The following is a 15,144-nucleotide window of genomic DNA, read 5'->3' on the forward strand; positions in this document are numbered from 1 at the left end:
AGTATGTTTATAATTTCTTCTGGAAGCAATTTATGATGACTGCTTTAAAATCTTTGTCAAATAATTGTAGTATCTCTGTTATCTTGGTGCTGTCATCTATTGATTGTCTTTTTTTTGTTCAAATTCATTCGACTGGATCTAACTGGTTCATAGTATAATGAATATTTTGTAGTTGAAACCTGGACATTAAAAAAAATTATCCGATGAGACTTAGATTCTGATTTAGAACTTACTTTACATGACTTTCTTTGGTGCAGCTCAGGCAAGGGAAGTGTGTGCTACTTCATACAGTCAGGTGGAGGTACACGTCCTGCCTCCCCATGCAGCCATATGACACCTGGGTGTACGAGCGTCTCGTTTCAGTTGGGCAGGGTTCGTAGTTCTAACTCCCCATGAGATCCCCAGTGACAACATGGTGGTGGAGGCCTCATTACCACTGGGCAGTGGTGCAACTCTCACCTTCCCACGTGGTGTTCTCTAATTCCGTACCAGTGAGGGTGAGGAGGCACCTCATTTTGTCTCCCTGAGAATGAAAATGTAGATTATCCATTCTTTCTTTGATGCTATATATGGTCATGGGGCCACCATTTTTTTCTGTGGTGTTGGGCTGAAGAGGAGCAGTTATTGTCAGAAAGTTTTCTGTTTTCTTTCCGGTCATTTGGCTAGAGACAGCAAGCTTTTCTTGGGTCTTTTTTTTTTTTTTTTTTTTTAATCTGCACTGGTTGTTGTTTCTGGGTTTCTGCCTTCTTGTGAAGAAAACCTTGTTTCATGAATCAAGGTCCCTAGTAGGTCTGCCTCCTTTATACTTTACAGAGTTTTTTTTTAATTAAAAAATTTGTCTTTAGATATAATGTCCATGTGTTTTGGTTGTTCTTAGCAGGAGAAATATGGAAAAATATACCTATTCCACCTTTCTAGAAGCAGAAGTCTTCCCTAACATTTTTATTTTTTTAGAAAACTGAGATCAAAGGTCAAATTATGAAATAAGACATTGATGAACATAAGAATGAAATATTAAAATCAATAGTAGTTCTGATAAAGCTCTGTCTCTCCTCTCTCTCTGTCTCTCCTCTTTCTCTCTCCATATCTATGGCTGTGCCATCTATAGCTATTGATATATTACTTGCCATTATTTATCCATATCTATTTTTATTCACAAACTGCCATACTCATATTCACACTCACATCCTTATTAAACTCATATCAATACCGTATCATCAGTATGTATACTAAATCTTCCTCCTGCCCTATATATAGGACAAATGAGACTTCTAACTCTAATTTATTTTATATGTGGCTTCCTTAATATATCTTTGTTTTGTATATGAAACCATTGTAAAACTAGTTCATTTTGGAATATGAAATAAACCAAATGTCATACACAAATTTGAGTTTCTCAGTTATTACATATTTACATATTTAACAACTATTCATTAACATCCGTTTGGGCAAGAAACTTTGTTATTAATTGGGTATCAGTAATATATAAGACACATGTGGTCTTGTTGCCATGAGATATACATGTTACTCTATGTCTCGATGTATTTCATATCCTTTACCCTACCCACCTATGCACGAATACTTTCCTCCATATGTACACACACATACACACACACACAAAATACACACATAGTAACACAATTCAGGTAGAAATGAATGTTCTAGTAGTAGATTCTATTATTTGCCAAGGCTGGAAAGTGGTTAAGTTAAAATCACAGTTTTCACTGGTGACTAAAGAGCTAATTAACTGTCAACTTCATCCTTCATGGATTTTTTTTTTTTTTTCTGATTCTGGAAATCTTCTACTTACCTTTGTCTGTTTTCAGGAGCAGAGCATGTTCCCAAGCATCAGATTTTTAGAGAGACAATAGAAATGTAACTTGAGGACTTCCCTGGTAGCGCAGTGGTTAAGAATCTGCCTGCCAATGCAGGGGACATGGGTTCGAGCCCTGGTCCGGGAAGATCCCACATGCTGTGGAGCAATTAAGCCCGTGCGCCACAACTACTGAGCCCACGTGCCACAACTACTGAGCCCGTGTGCTTAGAGCCCGTGCTCTGCAACAAGAGAAGCCACCACAATGAGAAGCCCACATACCGCAACGAAGAGTAGCCCCCTGCTTGCCACAACTAGAGAAAGCCCGCGCACAGCAACGAAGACCCAACGCAGCCAAAAATAAATAATAAATAAATTTAAAAAGAAATGCAACTTGAGGATGCATGTCATTTCTAGTGGAAATAGAAACACCAAACCATTCCCTCTCTCTTTCTCTCATATTCACTAGTGATGTGGAGCTGTAAAACAAAACATGTTAAAAATAATTTTTCCTTAGTAGGGTATAATATTTAATTGTGTAAGTAGTCTTCTGTTCAAATTTTGAAATACATTTTATAGTCTGAACACTTCTCTAATTCAAAAGCGAACCATATAGATTATACTCGCCTCAAGGACAGGGGTTATCTTTCATCCACTGTTTTATCACCAGTTCCAGTCACTGTGACTCAGGCTCATTAGATGATGGTTGAGTCAAGAACTGAATGGCAAGAACGAGTCAGCTAATATCTGGTGGCAGAATGTTCCAACTGCACAAATGTCAAGGGCATAAAAGAGAGCACAATAAGCAGGAGCCAAATATGAATTATAAGGACAGAGAGGAAGAGATTGTAGAAAGAGAAGGGCCAAGGAATGAGCTTCATGGGGTTTCCATATTTGCAAAAAGTGCATTGAGCACACAATAACTTCTCAATAAATCTGCATATATTCTTTTTCAGTTTCTTTTCTCTTAAACATTATTACAAGATATTGAATGTAGTTCCCTGTGTTCTGCAGTAGGACCTTGTTGTTTATCTATTTTATATGGTACTGTGTATCTGTTAATCCCAAGCTCCTAATTTATCCCTCCCCCCACCTCCCCTTTGGTAACCATACGTTTGTTTTCTCTGTCTGTGAGTCTGTTTCTGTTTTGTATGTAAGTTGATTTGTATCATTTTTTTTAGATTCCACATATAAGTGATATCATATGACATTTGTCTTTGTCTGACTTACTTCACTTTGTATGATATTCTCTAGGTCCGTTCATGTTGCTAAAAATGGCATTATTTCATTCTTTTCATTTTATATACATATATATATATATATATATATATATATACCACATCTTCTTTATTCATTCATCTGTAGATGGACACTTAGGTTGCATCCATGTCTTGGCTATTGTAAATAGTAATGCTATGAACATTGGGGTGCATGTATCTTTTCGACTTAGAGTTTTTGTCTTTTCTAGATACATGCCCAGGAGTGGGATTGTTGGGTCATATGGTAACTCTATTTTTAGTTTTCTAAAGAACCTCCATACCATTTTCCATAGTGGCTGCACCAATTTACATCCCACCAAGAGTGTAGGAGGGTTCCCTTTTCTCCACACCCTCTCTAGCGTTTATTATTTGCAGACTTTTTGGTGATGGCCATTCTGACCAGTGTGAGGTGATACCTCATTGAAGTTTTGATTTGCATTTCTCTAATAATTAGCGATGTTGAGCATCTTTTCATGTGCCTGTTGGCCATCTGTATGTCTTCATTGAAGAAATGTGTATTTAGATTTTCTGCCCATTTTTTGATTGCATTGTTTGTTTTTTTGATATTGAGAGGTACTTGCTATTTGTATATTTTGGAAATTAAGCCCTTGTCAGTTGTATCGTTTCCAGATTTTTTTCTCCAAATCCATAGGTTCTTTTTGTTTTGTTTCTGGTTTCCTTTTTCTGTGCAAAAGCTTGTAAGTTTGATTAGGGTCCCATCTTTGCCTTTAAACCATGTTTAAAGTCCTCCAATTATATTAATGACTTGTATCGAAAGGAATAATGTATTCATTGGAATCCTTCTTTTCTTATTTCTTATGTTTTTGTAGAAATGTAAGTGATGCCCTGAGTCTCTGTTGGGAATGGCCCCAGTGGAAGGGCATTGACAAAGCCTGGGGCCGGGGCCTTTGTCATGTCTGTTAGTGACCCTTCCCGTAGCTTGACTCATGGAGATGGGGCGTAGGGCTACCCCCACATCTTTCTTTGGGCTCTGCTGTCGCTCACTTCAGAAAGGGGGCTGAGGAGACACAGATTTCTGCCTGTAAATTTGTCTGACCTGTTGCATGATTCCAAGAAAAAAAAGATGTTTGGTGTCACAGTGGTCACAAATGATTTTGGAAATCCATGATGAAGGAGGTGGGGAAAGGCCAATAGTTGTTGGAATCCTTCTTTTAAAAACAAGAGTGCTAGAGAACCCTCATGAAATATTAATATGCTACTAAAATTAACTTGAACATTTGTGGTTCTTAATCTCACTTGTAAGCTGAAACTACCAGCTTTTCTCCCTGCCAGGCTTCCAACTCTGCTGTTTCACCCTTTGATAGACTCTAGCAGTTTCATTGCCTGTGGCTCCTAGCAGGGTGACTTGGAAGCTTTAAAACCCCTCACGATTTTGTGATTTTTTTTTTAATCAAAAAATGACTCTTGTGCCTCTGAGTTAGCAACCCACTGACATTCTCTCAAATCTCTTGAATGGCTCCTGGTAATTCTCACAATTGTAAACTGTTTGGTGCAGACTTAGGTTGTTAATAGCTATCCTTTGACTATTTCTTAATTCCCTTTGATTTTTTTTTTAACAATTTACTTTCCTGTATAACAACCAAGTTGGAACAAAGACTACCTAATGGTAAGAAGTTTAATACATACTGCATAAAGCTCGAAGGTCCCAGGTCCATAATACTGTTGAAACTGTAAGAATTCTAATTCCTTATGAGTAGGTTCAAGTCACTGATTTATGGAAGTTGATAGTTAAAGCTGTGACAGTTCAGTTTCCCGCTTTCTTGGATGTAGCCTGTCACTCACCTAACTTCTTATTCTAGGCTATTTGTGACTACTAAAAAATCCATTTAGAAATAAAAAGACAAGAACTGCTCTACTATTTACAATGCTAAGCTAAATCAGGAATGAAAACATGTGCTCTATGTTTTGTCTTGTTTGCATTTGTGTTTTAATTTTATTCAAAACAATTTGAAGTTTTATGTCACTCTATTCTGCTATGACATGACACTTTATGGGAACTTATTTAAAGAAATGAACACTGGATCTGTACACTTTGAGTGTAGTTTATAAATAATTAGTTGTAGGCATAGAAATTAAAACTACAGAATTTCATATTTTTGTTGCCAGGAATTTTCATCCCCTCAGGCTATCTTTTCTCTTATGTGAAAGTACTGCCAGTAAATCAATGATTTTTAAATATACCAGGCTCTCAAGAAGGATAAGAGAAACAAGATTTCACTTTAGATGGAAGTGATCTAAATAAAGATGCTCAAGAAAGATAGTGTCTATGAATGTTTTCAAGTGATCTAGAATCCAGAAAAATATCATTATCATATTATGCCATTTCTTTGAATGTGAATTAGAAATGTGTCTGAAAACTCCCCTTTAAACTTGGTTAATCTGGATCTTTAAAGATGCCAGGGGAATGCAGTGTTCAGGTTGATTTTTACTATGAAATGTTTCCCAGAAACAGACATCGTGAAGTGAGATTTGGTGGTGACATCTTAAGAAAGAGAGGAATGCTTCTGTTCTCAAAGCCTCATAATGAATATGGCAGATGAAAATGGAGAAGTTTGACATGAAGGATCAAGATGAAGAAATATTACCATTTTCCAACCATGAACATATTATAATCCCACCTATAGTATTCATTCAGACTTCTCTATGTATAGGCAGAAACTTAGAAAATAGTTTTTCCACTCCTTGCCCACCCCAATTTATTATTACGGATTTTATCAATAGCTGCAGAATCCTGCCATTCAAGTTAAAATGTACATATGTGTATGGCATACAATGGAGGAAAATTTGAGGATTGCTGTTTGCCATCCTCAACTTCAAGCCGAAAAATCAATGGCTTTGGAAAGGGGATGCAGGATTCAATCGAGAAACAAACTCAGTTCAAATGAGGCAACTATACAGTCAGAAAAATAAGGAGTAAAGGGATGAAGACTATTTTAAATAGTGTTGAGAGGAAAATTTCTGCTACTCTTGGTTAAAGCGCCTCAAAAGAAAGATAGAGGTTTTTGAAATGAGGTTATTTTTCCAACATTGTTTATGCATCATTCTTCACCACAATTAATGAGGTTATTAGCGATAACTCAGGTACACTTAAACTCAGAGTAACAGCATAAAGTTTTAAAATACATCTTTTAGTCTTACAGTGGTGCTTTCCAGCCAATGCCAGAACTTGAAACAAGCATGAGAAGCACTTTTCAGCATTCAGTAGGATTATTTCTATTGTTAGTGAAGGATTATAGAGACAAATTAAGACTGGTTTCTTTAAAAATCACTGCGGCAGCTTGGCTTAGGAAGAGTGGAAGTTGTTTGCAATCCAATATTATCTCAGGCTTGTGACACTGAGTATTTGGAAACACTTGGATATTTTTTGCATTTGCAATGAATCATTTTTATTAATGGGTTTCTTGAGTAGTTCTGCTAAATTTACACCTCAAATCTGAATTTTGGACAAAGAGGCACCACAAAGGGAAACTTATATAAAAATGGAGAGTGCTTTTAGTTACACCCTGTATGTCACAAGGGAAAGGTTTGATTTTAATTTCAAACTTTAAGAACATGTAAAAATATTGTTGTAATTTCTTCCTTGCCTTCAGTAAATGTTACTTTATAATCAGTTTCTCATTCTAACTTCCTTCACAATAAATGTCACCTATCTCTTATCAAAAAAGATTATTGTATGAGTTACAACTGAATGCTAATAAAAAATTACTTCATGAAGCGTAGGTTATTCTTTACAGAAGTGAACCAAGTAGTTGTTCATGAGCCATTTAAGCCTATAAACGCAATTTAAATTGCAAAGGTAAACTATCAGAAGGAAACACCTGTAAGTTTTCAGTCAGTTATCCACTGATTTTTAACCAAATCAATAAATTGTAGCAGGACAATGTATTTGCACCACCCAATCAAAACAAATAAAGGCTATCTACTTATTATCATAGAAGCAATAAAAAAGGCTTGCACAGCATTCTTCTCTTAATTTATCTTTCACTCTGCACCATAAAGATAACAAAGTGCTGCATTTCCAAAGAACATATTGCTTTACTCTGTATGTTTTTCATCACTGAAGTCTAGAGAGTATTGTTTTTTAATTTGGTGATGGAATCCATCAATTAGAAGTAGTCTGAATGTTGTAGGAGGATAATGACAATGGGTATGAAAGGGAGAGGGATGTATAGTATGAATTAATGGTGCTTTTATGGCATTTCTCATTGGATTCATGGCAGAGGTTATCTGATGAGTAAATAACTTATGGATCGTTCAGAACGGGAAGGAGAATGTGGTTAAAGTCATCTGATTAGAGACACTCATGTAAGAACGATGGAATCAACCTCTGTGATTAACTCTTATAAATCCTTGTATATGAATATCATTTTTTAAATTGCTGACATTGTCCTTAGTTCCTTGGCCACAGGGTCAACTAAGCAAAGTTTTTATTCCTATCATCTGCCACTAACAAGCTACATGACTTAGGGACATTCACTATGGTGAAATTTTGAGTTTCCCTGTTTTCCCCTGTGAGAAGAAATCTTTAAATTTTCTTCTATCTTTAAGGCTCTGTGATTCGAGTCTTGCTAATAGAGGGTGATCCAGGTGAACAGACTTCTGTACAAGCAAGTCCTGATTATAAGTGTTGACTTCCCTATCTAGTGTCATGAGGATGTGATGCTCATTAAAAGGTAGAATTGATCTGATTCCAATGTGACTCTCTAAACTGGAAAGCTTAAACAGCTGTCTCTGATGGAGTTTGGAGTGAAGCTTAACAGTACCAAATTTCAGGTATTTTCCCATTGACCTCTGCTTTGAACCAGAAAAGTTATCAATAATAATGAATGTAATACATTAATTCCTTCCTGAAACATAATTGGCACACAAGCATGGCCAACCGAGGATACCTTGGATACTTTGTCTCTGAGATAAGTTATTAAACAGTATCATTGGTGGGTAAGGTAATGAAACTTGGTTTATGGAAAGGTAAGAAAAGATGGGGGTAAGCAACCTAAAATGCTTGGCCATACTATGGAGAGGGTCCAGCATAGGATAAAATATGTTTTTGCATAGAGCCTCTCAGCCTGGCCAATAAATGGAACAGAAATGAACATGAACAAATTTGAAAAAATATATATGGATACAAACATCGCTAATTTTTATATTCATTATGCCACAGCACAGACCTTCTCTGGGCTACAAATAGCCCTTAATTCATAGCCTGCAGAAAATTGCTTATAAATATAAGTGAAATGAATCCATGGTGGAATTTAGCAAATAAATTAGATCATTCTGTATCTTTACATACGATGTCAATAATGTTTAAAATCTGTGAATTGTGCCATTATTTCAGGAAAGAATAGTGAAGTTTCATATATTTTAAATTCATCAAAAGAAAGAAAGAGTATTTCTGTTTCAACCAAGTATGGCAGTATCATTAAGTCAGTCAGATTGAATTAAAACAGCTAAATTAACTTGAAGCCCTTTCTGCCATCCACTCTAAGTCTGCAGTTTTTAATTAATGTTTAAAATGCAGTTTGCTTGTAGTTGATGTTTAATTTATAGCTATAAACAAAATATGTAAGCTTATGGTAATTTGAATATTTTCCTCATGGAAGATTCTTTTGGCCTTAAAATGATAGAAAATCAATACAAATACAATTTAGCTCTTTTGTAATTAAAATAAATGTTTCTCTTCTTGTTTTACTTTTAAGTAGGTTAAAACTTAATATACCATAAACCTAAGTAACTGGGGTATTAATAGCCTTTAAAATATAGCTCACAAACTATGGAATCTGAGCTAAGTGGTTGCAAATTTCCCAATCATCCCATTTGAAATTCTAGGGTCATTCCATATCATATTCCATAATCAATTATGAGTAAAATGATGGACCCTTAGGGCAATATAAATTCATCAGGATACATACAATATATAATCTGGGCCTTTTTTCTTTGTAAAAAGGTGTATGACTTATTTAGATGCTTATTATAAAAACTTCATTCTAATCAAAATATAAAGCTTAGTGTTAAAATCTACATTTAGTTTATATATTTTAAAGGAAACACGACTTATCACACCATGTCATAATTTTATATAACTATGCTACATTTCTTATGTATAAAGAAATGAAAACTGATTTTTGAGGAAAGTAAATATAATTTGTCTGAAATTTTAAAAATAATTATAGAAAAATCAAATGCTCCGAATCAAACTGAAAAATGTGCTTATGACTGTTATTGATTTATTGTGCTATCAGAATCTGTGAAATGTAGAATAAAAATGCATGCAAATTTTGCAAATTTGACCTAATGCTTGGCAACAACAATTTGACAAGCAGCTTGTCTTTCTGTAGTAAAGGTTCACGTGGAAGTTCACCAAGTCTTTAGATGAATTTCCCAACTGTGCCTACTCTAGATTTCAAGGCGTGTGAATGTATAGAGACACAAAGATACTCCCAGTGCTGAAGAGGCACAGTTATCTACATTTTGGAGAACTTAAATCTTGCTGAAATTGTGTTATGACTGTTTCTATGCCAGGAGCAAATAGAGTAGAGTGATCATATATCTTTTTCACTTATTTTTGTATTTCAACCACTTGTGTAGGTAAATATATTTAAAAATTAATTGCCTTCCAAGAATATATGTAATGATTTACTAATAAAATTCTCACCAAACTCAGAATAATGATAAAGAACATAAGCTAAAAACATTGCCTTTGAGATTAAGAAGATGTTTCTGCATCCAGAATGTGTTTTGGTCATTCACCAATTTTAAAATTAGAAATGTTTAATGAATAACTTGTGGCAACAATATTTTAGAATCTTCTTTTTTATTTTCCTGTAATAATAATGCTAAAAATCAATATAAACTGTGTATTTTCAATTATGAAAAACATAGGGATATAAAAATATCAATAATATACACCAATGTAATAATAGTGCTAAATTTTAAGTGAACATGTTCATGATGGTTTTCATCTTTTTATTTTTAATATTTTCCAGTGCTATGTGTTACTTTAGTAAAAACAAAAACTAAATTATTTTTAAAAATATCTGTTTATACATTTATGTGTATACAGCATGCTCGTAATTATTACAGAAAATACACAGAGTCAAAAGTTGAGAAGGAAATATACTATAAAACTAAAAGTGGCTATTTCTGAGCATTGGGCTTTTAGGTTATGTCCTTCCTTCTACTTTTTTGAATTTTCCAACCTTTCTTTATTGAGCATATTGATGGCAAAAATAAATTTATTTTTAAAAATCTGGGTTGTCTTTAACATGATCACATTTAAAGAATTAATATTTGAATAACAGTGACTGTTAGATCTGTTGCATTTGTTCTTTAATCTCTGTTCAGGAGATATTATACACTCCAAGGAAATGCCTTTACTCAGGATCCAAAAAAAATCATGAAGGTGAAAATTTATTTTCATTTATAAAATACAGGTGCAAGTTTTTGGTAACTTGAATGGACCCTGAGACATATGCATTTAAAAATTTTAGGTTTTGAGTTCCTTTACTGTTGATGTCACAGTCAAGTAAAAATGCTGTTAAACAAAAATTGTTGGTCAACCCAAAATTGAATTAATTGAATATTCTCCTCAGATAAATTAAAAAATAAAATTATTTTTTTAATTTAAAAATTTAATAAAAGGCCTTAAACTTTATAATGGAAAACCTATTTGAAGTATAATGGTATACTTTGTAAGTGTAATTCACTAAATATAATTCAGTCTTTCTTTGATGGCTGAAAATTTCACAATGCCCGAGTCATCACTGTGAATGTTAGCTTGACTGTAAAGTATCATAACTGCAGACATAGTAAGAAATAGAACCGCACTTCCTAGCAACTTTAACTGAACATTTTCTGTAGTAAATATAGTTCTCTTTGCCATTCCACAAACATGTCTTGATTATTTCTACTTCAAGCAATCCCTGGAAGTGAAGTTCTTACTTCCCATCACCCATCATCCTACACATTCTTTCCTTGAGTATCTCCTTCTCAGAAAAAGTTCCCTGGTGGCTCAGTGGTTAAGAATCCGCCTGCCAATGCAGGGGACACGGGTTCCAGCCCTGGTCTGGGAAGATCCCACATGCCATGGAGCAACTAAGCCCGTGTGCCACAACTACTGAGCCTGCGCTCTAGAGCCCACGAGCCACAACTACTGAAGCCCGCGAGCCACAACTACTGAAGCCGGCGCTCCTATAGCCCGTGCACTGCAACAAGAGAAGCCACTGCAGTGAGAAGCCCGTGCACCCTGTGAACCGCATCGAAGAGTAGCCCCCGCACGCCGCAACTAGAGAAAGTCCACGCGCAGCAACAAAGACCCAACACAGCCATAAATAAATAAATAAAATTTTCAAAAAAAGCATAGCTCGTTAATAAACACTTCTTATTAAAAAAAAAAAAACCTTTGAAAACATTTCGAGTATCTCCTTCTCAGAAAAAGTTCTCCATGACGACAGCAGTGCATGTTAGCTGCTTCTTTGAAAACTTACATTTTTTTCTTCTAAAAGTTATAGTCAGTGAGCTTCATTTTCTTCATAATTTACAACCTAATTTACAAAATATAATGTTTAAACAAATGCAGTCTATTTAAAGTAAATGGAGGAAGTACTGGTTCTCGTATGGGATGATAGCCATACCAAGTCCCCCAGACTTATATAACTGTGCTTTTTCTAATAGTGGTATGTTGAGAAAATAGCCTCCCTTCTTTATTTTTATAAGTAGGAATAATCAATTACATTCATCTGCAAGAAAAAATAGTTGTTTTCTTATAATTAAATCAAGAATAAATCTGATAAGTCCTTAAATAAAAAGTATTAAATAATGTACGGGCAATATCTTCATGATTATTTTATAAAGCATCTAAGGAATTTGTTGAAAGGTTTTGTTTCATTATTTTTCTTCTTTTTCATTAGTCAACTCTCTATAAGTGTGTTGAAGGGAATATTAAATTTTGCTGAAGCAGTTATTCAGTGAATGAGATAATAAGCTTCAGGTACTACTTCTTTCTTTCTTTTTTAAAAAATTTATGTGGCCTTCATTCACTGCTGCGCCGGTTGAAGTATAGCATTCAGGCATTTTAACTGATCTTTTCAACTTGGATACCAAAATGTTGAGTGCAGTTTTCAGCTAGTGTCTCTGGGTCTAAATATTTATCTATAAGTAAATATATAAATATAACTGTAAGATAGAATTGGCAAATACAGTGTTTACTAAAGCATACTCATATTAACAAACTATACATTGAGGGTACTTGTCAAGGCAGGAGTGGAGAAGTGCGGGAAACTTTAAATATGCTGAGCAGTGGAAGGCTTTCTGAAGATGCGGCATTTGATCTGAGTCCTTAAGACTGAGAGTTCAAACCAAGTATAAATCTAGGGAAAAGCACAGGGACTAGCCAGTGCATGGGCTCAGAAGCTTGAAAGGCCTTCAAGCAGTTAGGGAACACAGGAGACCTACTGGAAACTGTGAGCTAAAGACTAAGAAGAGATGAGTTTGGGAAGGTAGTCAGAGCTCTGATCACACAGGGTTCTCTGGACGTCACAGTTAGGAGTTTGAATTTTCATTCAAAGTGTATGGGAAGAAATAAGTTTTAACCAGTTCTGCTATGGGTGGGCAGAATGCAGGTAGTGGTCAGCAGTTATTGGCGTTATACTTTCAAAAGCCCTACTAAACAATGAGTTGTAGTGAGGTTATAGAAGACGAGAGAGCTTTTAAACTCTGAAATGGTTAGAGTGATATCCTAAGATAGTTAATATTTTACTAAAAAATTCTGTATAACAGCAAACATTTTATAGCACTTATTAGTGTGAGATGCCGTTGTCAATACTTTCAATATAGTAACTCATTCTGTTTCTACAATAGTTATAAGAAGTATCGCAATTTTACAGACAAAGAAACTAAGGCACAGAGAGGTTAAGGAACTTGCCCAAGGTTACACAGGTAGGATGTGGTGGAATTAGGAATTGAGCCTCTAAGATTTAATTTAAGATTTAATTGTATCATGTGATTTTTTAGAATTCATTTTTATCCTAAGTATGTTAGGTTCTAAAATTATTAGAGAGCAAAGACTGGCTTTCCATTTCTTCCATACACAGCTGCTTACTTTACAGTTCACTATTTAAGATCCTAGACTAGCTACACCTCACGAAGAATAAGGACAACAGACGTTTCTTTTCCCATATACATCACTGAAATTTGGGAACCAAAATTAAGAGCTCAATAAATGTTGACTGGTTAAATATGCAGTAAGCCAGTATATGTTACAAGTGTCTGATAGATATATAGATAGAGATTTAGATAATTCAAAATACAATTTTGATATTAGTTTTTAAATTGCTTTTCCCTTAATATTAAATGAGAAAGTTAAATAAAAACAAATTTTAAAAAATCATATGATACAATTAAATCTGAAATTAAGTCTTATAGGTTCAATTCCTAATTCCACCACATCCTACCTGTGTAACTTTGGGCAAGTTCCTTAACCTCTCTGAGCCTTAATTTCTTTGCCTGTAAAATTGTGATACTTCATATAACTATTGTAAAAACTGAATGAGTTACTATATTGAAAGTACTGACAACGGCATCTCACACTAATAAGTGCTGTAAAATGTTTGCTGTTATTACAGAATTTTTTAGTAAAATATTAACTATCTTAGGATATCACTCTAACCATTTCAGAGTTTAAAAGCTCTCTCGTCTTCTATAACCTCACTACAACTCATTGTTTAGCAGAGCTATAAATCTACATAGATACATAGCCCATGATTTAGCAGTTATGCCCAAAGTATTTACCCAGTCCAAAAAGTCCACAATCCATAATTACCCTCACATTCATGCACTCCAGAATGGTGTCAAAATCTTACTGAAAATAGAATGCCTCTTTTTCTTCTTCTTCCTCCCTCCCTCCCTCTCCCTCTTTCTTTCTTTCTACTCCTTCTCCAAGTATAACTGACAAAATTGTAAGATATTTAAAATGTACAGTGAGATGATTTCACTTATGTCATATTGTGAAAGAATTCCCACCATCCCTTGCCTCACAATAATACTATAATATCATCATAATAAGCAATTAAGTGAAGTGTATTTTCTCCTGCCAGCTTAATTACTTCCATACAAAGTAGATACTATTTTTAGCAATACAGATTAAGAAATCCAAGGCTTAGAAAGATTAACTAACTTGACAAGTTCACATATCTCGGAAACATCAGAGTGGTTTTAAACCTAAATCCATCCCATTGCAGAGTCCTCACTCTTAGCAACCATACCATACTGCTGCAAAAGCAGAAGCCTCCTGAAATTGTTTGGACCACTGACACATGTGAAGTGAATATATCACGAAAGTATATTTCTTGGACCTCTGTGTCCACTCCAACTCATATCCTGTTATAGCTATTAATTTTGTAACCCATTCAAAGAAAGTGGCTAAAGCAATTTAAATTTTTCTTAAATGTCAGATAAATGCCAATGAAAACTTAATTTTGAGAGGAAATGAAAACTGAGTAATACAGCTGAAGAGTTGGATTTAATTAATATTCACATAATACACATTTAAAACTAAGGGACCAAATGGAATATAATTTCTCAATATAATTAACATTTTAAAAAGTTTTTTATTTATATATGAATAATTAGAAGATTTTAAAATGTCTGTATTGCTTATAGTAAAATCTTTTTAAAATGCAGCTATTTACATTATTAGGTAAGTGATATTTTAGGGAGGATCAAAGAAAATAAAGATTAAAGGTTAAACAAGAATAAATATAAAAATGATCAGGTAGATGATTTAGAAATATATGTCCATATATGTATTTCAGAAGCCATAAAAAATTTTTTTAACATCTTTATTGGAGTATAATTGCTTTACAATGGTGTGTGAGTTTCTGCTGTATAACAAAGTGAATCAGCTATACAAATACATATATCCCCATATCTCCTCCCTCTTGCATCTCCCGCCCACCCTCCCTATCCCACCCCTCTAGGTTGACACAAAGTACCGAGCTGATCTCCCTGTGCTATGCAGCTGCTTCCCACTACCTATCTATTTTACAGTTGGTAGTG

Source organism: Balaenoptera borealis (genome assembly GCF_965194805.1).
Source record: "Balaenoptera borealis genome assembly, chromosome: 4".
In the NCBI taxonomy this organism is placed as follows: Eukaryota; Metazoa; Chordata; class Mammalia; order Artiodactyla; family Balaenopteridae; genus Balaenoptera; species Balaenoptera borealis.